At 31.8% G+C, this 6000-nt stretch overlaps 1 protein-coding gene across 1 annotated transcript in view; it reads left to right on the top strand.

Moving 5' to 3' along the window:
• Nucleotides 1-4213: 4213 nt before the first annotated feature.
• Nucleotides 4214-6000, top strand: part of LOC123698305 (A disintegrin and metalloproteinase with thrombospondin motifs 7) — a 51655-nt gene continuing 49868 nt past the window's right edge. The window contains exon 1 of the mRNA XM_045644884.1: nt 4214-4624. The gene's annotated coding sequence lies outside the window, so the exon portion shown is untranslated. The remainder of the gene's footprint in view (nt 4625-6000) is intronic.

Below are 6000 nucleotides of genomic sequence, written 5' to 3'. Positions count from 1 at the left end.
TATTCGGAACGTATTTGTAAATGACCTAGTATTGTTAGCTAATTATATTATCGGGTTTGTAAAGCGACGTCGTTGTCGGTTTATAAAAGTGGCGCCCGCCGCAGTTCAGCTGTAAATCATACTTTTGGCTCCGAGCCGGCCACTGAATATTTGCCGTACACCATAACCCATAACAACTACATAAACTGAAGAGGCATAGTAATCTTCAATCCTTTTTTCGTCTTCTTTTAAAATTGTTTATGGTCGATGTTAATAGGAGAGCTAGTAGTTAAAGCTCACATCGTTTTTTTTTCAGATGTTTCAAAATAAAAGCCTTATAGGAAGTCCATGTTTCTTTTTATCGATAATATAGTTATAAATTGAATTCAACACTTTTTAAATATAAGTAGGATTATCACAGTATTACATTATTTCCTACTAGCTTTCCACCCGCGGCATCGCCCGCGCAGTCAAAGAAAAACCCGCATAGTTCCCGTTCCAGTGGGATTTCCGGGATAAAATCTATCCTATGTCCTTTCTCGGATATCAAGATATCTCTATACCAAATTTCATACAAATTGGTTTAGTAGTTAAGGCGTGGTTGAGTAACAGACAGACAGACAGAGTTACTTTCGCATTTATAATATTAGTATGGATGTAATACTGTGTCATTATATTAAACTAGCTTTCCGCCCGCGGCTTCGCCCACGTTTTCTAAGAAAAACCATAGTTCTCGTTCCCGTGGGATTTCCGGGATAAAAACTATCCTATGTGTTAATCCAAGTTACCCTCTATATATTGTGTGCTAAATTTCATTGTACTACCGATTGGTTAGTATTTGCGTGAAAGAGTAACAAAAACACATACACATCCAGTGTCACAAACTTTCGCATTTATAATATTAGTATGATTGGAGTTTCGTAAAAAGCATTACTATTAGGTATGCTTAGATTACAAAATAAAAGGCTATCATGTAATTGTAAAAAAGACACTCATCAAATGAAATTTATATTATGAGAAAATAAGTTATTTCACAGTTATATTAAAATTACAACGATTTCACAAATAAAACACTCAACAACTAATGGCCTGACGAAGAAATGTGTTTGTTTTAGATTCTCACAGTAGCGCCGACCTATTATTAACTTCCAACACCAATAGATCACTTAATATGTCCAACTCAACAATTTTTATTAAAGTTTCATAGACTGTCGTACATTGTTCTAATTTTTATGAATTATCTACGAATTTAATTTAACAGCCTAATAGAAAGTGCGTTTATTTTTATTTTCGCAAATATAAATAAATTGTCTACGATTAATACAGATGCTTTCAAGTTTTGTGGTCTAAATTTATGTAGAGCTAATTTATCAGGGCAATAAGGAAAGAATTCGTCATATGCATTATTAGTTTTATTAGGATCGAACGATGAATATACCAGTAAATATACTTATTGAGTTCTCTTCCCTCCAATACACTACCGTATTCATGTGTACTTGGATAATTTATGGAACTTCTTATTAAAATTAACGAAATGAAACTAAGTAGTTCTGATTTGTTTTCGTTCTGCTTCGTGGTTTGATTTTATAGTAATGAATGCGTATCTACTAAATTTGCAAAAACTTGTCCGATATCAAAATTAATAGTTTAAAATTAATTTAATTTAAAGTTACCAGTTTTTATTGCCCGTACTTTTCATGATTTCAAATGTGAAAAAAAATTATCGTCATGTTTTGGTATTATTGACGACGTAAGTCCGATTAGTGCAGTATAAATTGGATTCAATCAAAAGTTTTATCAATTCGATAGAAGTAGACACATTAAAAATGTAAGCATGTATGGTCAGATGGAAAGATATTTCTGGACGTGATGGCGTACCACTGGCTATCTTGTGGTTTGTTTGATGTTATATCAGGGTCGGCTATTACGGTCGATGGGATGTTATGATGGAACATCCGAATTATAAGGTTTTCATGATGTGCTGTTTATTTGTTATCTTTAATTTAATTACAGAACATTAAGAATAGTATACAAGTCTAATAGTTAACCTAAAACTCTAATATATGACATACATACCCTTACAATCGTCATAATAATAGATACTACATAGGTATAATAATATGTGCACTAAATAATATGTAGAGAAAATGTAGAGAATAGAGATACTATATAAGAATCCGCTATATTTTACTTCCTCATATTCGATGGTATTAACATAATAAAATTTTCTCGAGGCAATGTTTGGAAGGATAAGTCTGTTTATACACGAAATGTTGAAATGCACAATGACAAGCGGATGTGATCCGATCGGTTTTGAGATCTGATTGTATCTGACGACTTGCTGACAGATTTAATGGACCACACACAGATTTAAATTTAATAACCCGTAAAGGATATTTCTATGGAAATTCTTAAAAGTTTCTCCCCTATTTCGGTTTCATAAATATTCACTAGTCATGTCAATTTGGTAAAACTGGGTTAACTGTAGAATATTGTTATTAGCCTGCTTAAACTAGAATACTTATAGGAAAGCGAATAAGAAACAGTTTCAGGATTATACCGCAATATTTTAAATAACCCATGAAATTAATATTTTTTCGTCAGCAATGACTGGATGATGATAAGACTTTTAAAGCCTTCTTAAGGCTCATATAGTAGATGTAGGTAACTATTTTGTTCAGTATGTTAAATTCATTACCTAATTTTAATTAGATGTTATCTCGTATTCTAAATAGTGCAAGCGCACAAGGTCTGCCTAGATAATTATATATCACGTATGTAGGTAGAAAGCGAATACGTAGAAACATGGTGTTTATAACATACTAATGACTAACGAATACTATATTAAACATTATACATGACTAATTTATATAAGGTACGATAGTAAAGACGATAATATTTGTAGAGACTGTATCATAAGGTATCATCTGAGTATATCTCTGTGACAATAATGTGATTGTTACGTCAGTTTCGTAGTTTTAAGAAATGTTGCCTGACTAGGTTCCTTTGATGATTCTTTTATAGTTTTCACAGGCATTTCTCAATAATATTGCTAATGGCTTAAATAAGGTTTATACGTTGTGATTCTATGGGAAGACCCCTGAATAAAATCCAAAATCCAAACATCATCAATTTAAAACCATTTCTAAAATCGCTTCATATTTTATGGGTAACCACACTGAAGTAGTACATATCGATTTCATTTTGAATTATCGTAACATGCGTCAATTGATCTGTTTTACAAAGAGTATCTAAATAATGTATTATGATATTGAAAGGCAGGGTTAACTAATGTTAAGTTTTCGGGCCCTAATCCTAACAAATGGTGTCGATAAATTACTTGCGATCTGATTGGTGACATCATCGTCTGCTGCCCGACCTTCTAGTTAATAGCATCATACATTTTCATAGTACTACATTTAACGAGGGCGAAGTGTTTCAACAAATCTATTTTGGTAATTGGTTATGGAGTTGCTGAAAATTTTGTTTTACTTTATTGATACTTGCCGTTAATTGTTTAGTATATTAAAGGTTTCAGTTTACTAATGCATTTGCAATTGAAAATATTCTAAGGCTAAAGCTACTTAAAATACTTTTGACTCGATCTTTCTGCAAAATTAGCTAGGGAATATTGTGATTGTGTGAAATTGAAACTCTACAAATTATACTTATTAATTTAGGCAGAAAAACGTGACATGGCACAACAATGGCACATAACTTTTCATGGCTACATGTATATTATTAAACCTTTACTAATCCAGGAAAAAAAATGCCATACATTTATGCTATATGTATAGTGTATACCGTTATCCCATAATATCTATGTAGATTTAATAAAGCATATTTCATTTAAATAAATTATTTTATTATTCAACAAAAAAGTTCAAGTACCTAGGTATATCAGACTAATTAATAAATGTGGGCAGTGGGTGATGAAATAAAAGGCTATCGCACCAAAACTAAAAAAATAAAACCATCTAATCTACAATAATTTAATTAAAACTTCGTCTCGCCTCTACATTTTTTGTGCCTCTAGCGTATTCTATGAATGAAAATTAAACTTGTAGAAAACCTGTTAAATGAATAAAATTCGCGCTACTATAAAGAAGAGGCGCGCCTCGGAAAATTGTACTTGCATACTTTGTATAAAATATAAAAAATAGTAAAATTGTAGAGCGAGAGACGTGTGTCTGAGTCGCCGCGGCCGGTGGGCCAGGGCGCGAAGCGCGAGCGGTGGCCGGCGAGACTCAGTGGTCCGTAAGTCGCCGCGCCGCGCACTCTGCTCTGCGAGTCGCTACTCTACCCCGTCGCACTCGATCTCGCTCCGAACGCACTTACGATTTATTTAAAGCTGCACACCGCAACACCCCAGAATTTGATTTATTCGAAAATCGAAACGAACTTACTTATTTAATTTTAAAATTTCCTCAGTCACTAAGGAATCGAATTTCATATTATCAAACACGTGTTTATATATAGTTTGCGCGAACAGAACGCGGTATCGTCTGATCCACGTTTTTCACTGCGAGTGGATAAATTAGCAGCCGGATCGTCGCGTGAATTTCACTTTTTAGCGTCAACATCAAACATCGTCTCATCATGTCTGCTGGATCATGTATGGCAAAAAACTGGATGTATAAATCAAGTAAGTATACAAAAAAAATGTTGACTTGAATTGTTTTGCATTTATTATTGAATGTAGCAAAAAGTTAATATCTGTAAAATAATTTATTATTCATTAAATTTATTGAAACTCTATGTAGCTTTGTAATTTTGTATGTACGTACAAGAGTAAATTTTACGAAGGTGAAATAATATTATTAAAAACATTTGAATTACCTTAACCTTGTTAACATTCTTTCTTTTTATTTTAAAATGTATATATTTATTTATATATAAAGATATATTACTATCTCAACATAGAGCTAGTTATAATAAAAAAATAATATTAAAAAAATCTTTTATCGATCGTGACTTTTTTTATAATATTTCAGTTCATTTATAGAGTAAGTAATTCACAGATCGAAGTGTACAGGAAAATCATTAAACTAATCTATATGTGGTAGAGACTTACTACTTACAGATTAATTTTACCAGCAAATGATATCAATAGTATTTAATATTTAAATTTTGGTATATCTGACATACGTATCATGAAAAAAACTCTACCAAAAATTAACTGGCTCTTTATGTAGATTCTACCTACTTAATCTACCAAAATATGTTATGTTTGCATAAAATAATGATAAGTAGCACAATACAGATAATAACATCGTGTAACATTACATTTTATTTATAATTAAGAAGTAATAAAAATTATAATGCATACTTCAGTAGGTAAACATTTTACTGGTTAAATTAATTTAAGTGAAGTTTCTGTAAATAAAATGCTCATTAAATTAATCGTATTGCAATTTTACATGCAAAAGACTTTGTAAACAATACTGATTTATTGTGCTAGGCTATCTTTGGGGTTATTTCTTATAACATATGTTCTTGACAATGTTAGAGCACTGTGAATTTTAAAACTAAGTTTTAGTAATAAAAAATAGTGAGTAAAATTAAACATCGTTTGAAACGTTTGTTGCGGGTGAACGACTTGTGTTTGTGATGCGCTAATTTTTGCTATTTGTACTTATGTCGTTATTTAGCAACGTATAATTTCCACTAATAGTCCGCAGACCTTGTGGAGCCTTCTTGGGCAATAGTACATCAGAATAGGATATAAACGTGCAATCTTGAGTTCTAAAAATTAAACACTTAACAAATGTTAATGTTTTTTGTTAGTCATGCAATAAATAAGCCATTCCATCAATTTCACGCCAGGCAATGCCATCAATATAGGCCATGAGATGTTAGCACAGCTCCGACCTCGTATATTATCCTAGCTATTCGTATCAATTAAAACGTCGTTGTTAATTTTCGCAGTACTTTCGAGGAGTATCAATTTCTTAGTCACCATAACCCCTCAATCTTAGTGTAGTAGTCCCATTATTTTTATTAAATTAATCTGAATTGTTG

This window comes from Colias croceus, chromosome 16, assembly GCF_905220415.1.
Source record: "Colias croceus chromosome 16, ilColCroc2.1".
NCBI classification, from domain to species: domain Eukaryota; kingdom Metazoa; phylum Arthropoda; class Insecta; order Lepidoptera; family Pieridae; genus Colias; species Colias croceus.
This window is presented reverse-complemented; position numbering and strand designations above follow the sequence as displayed.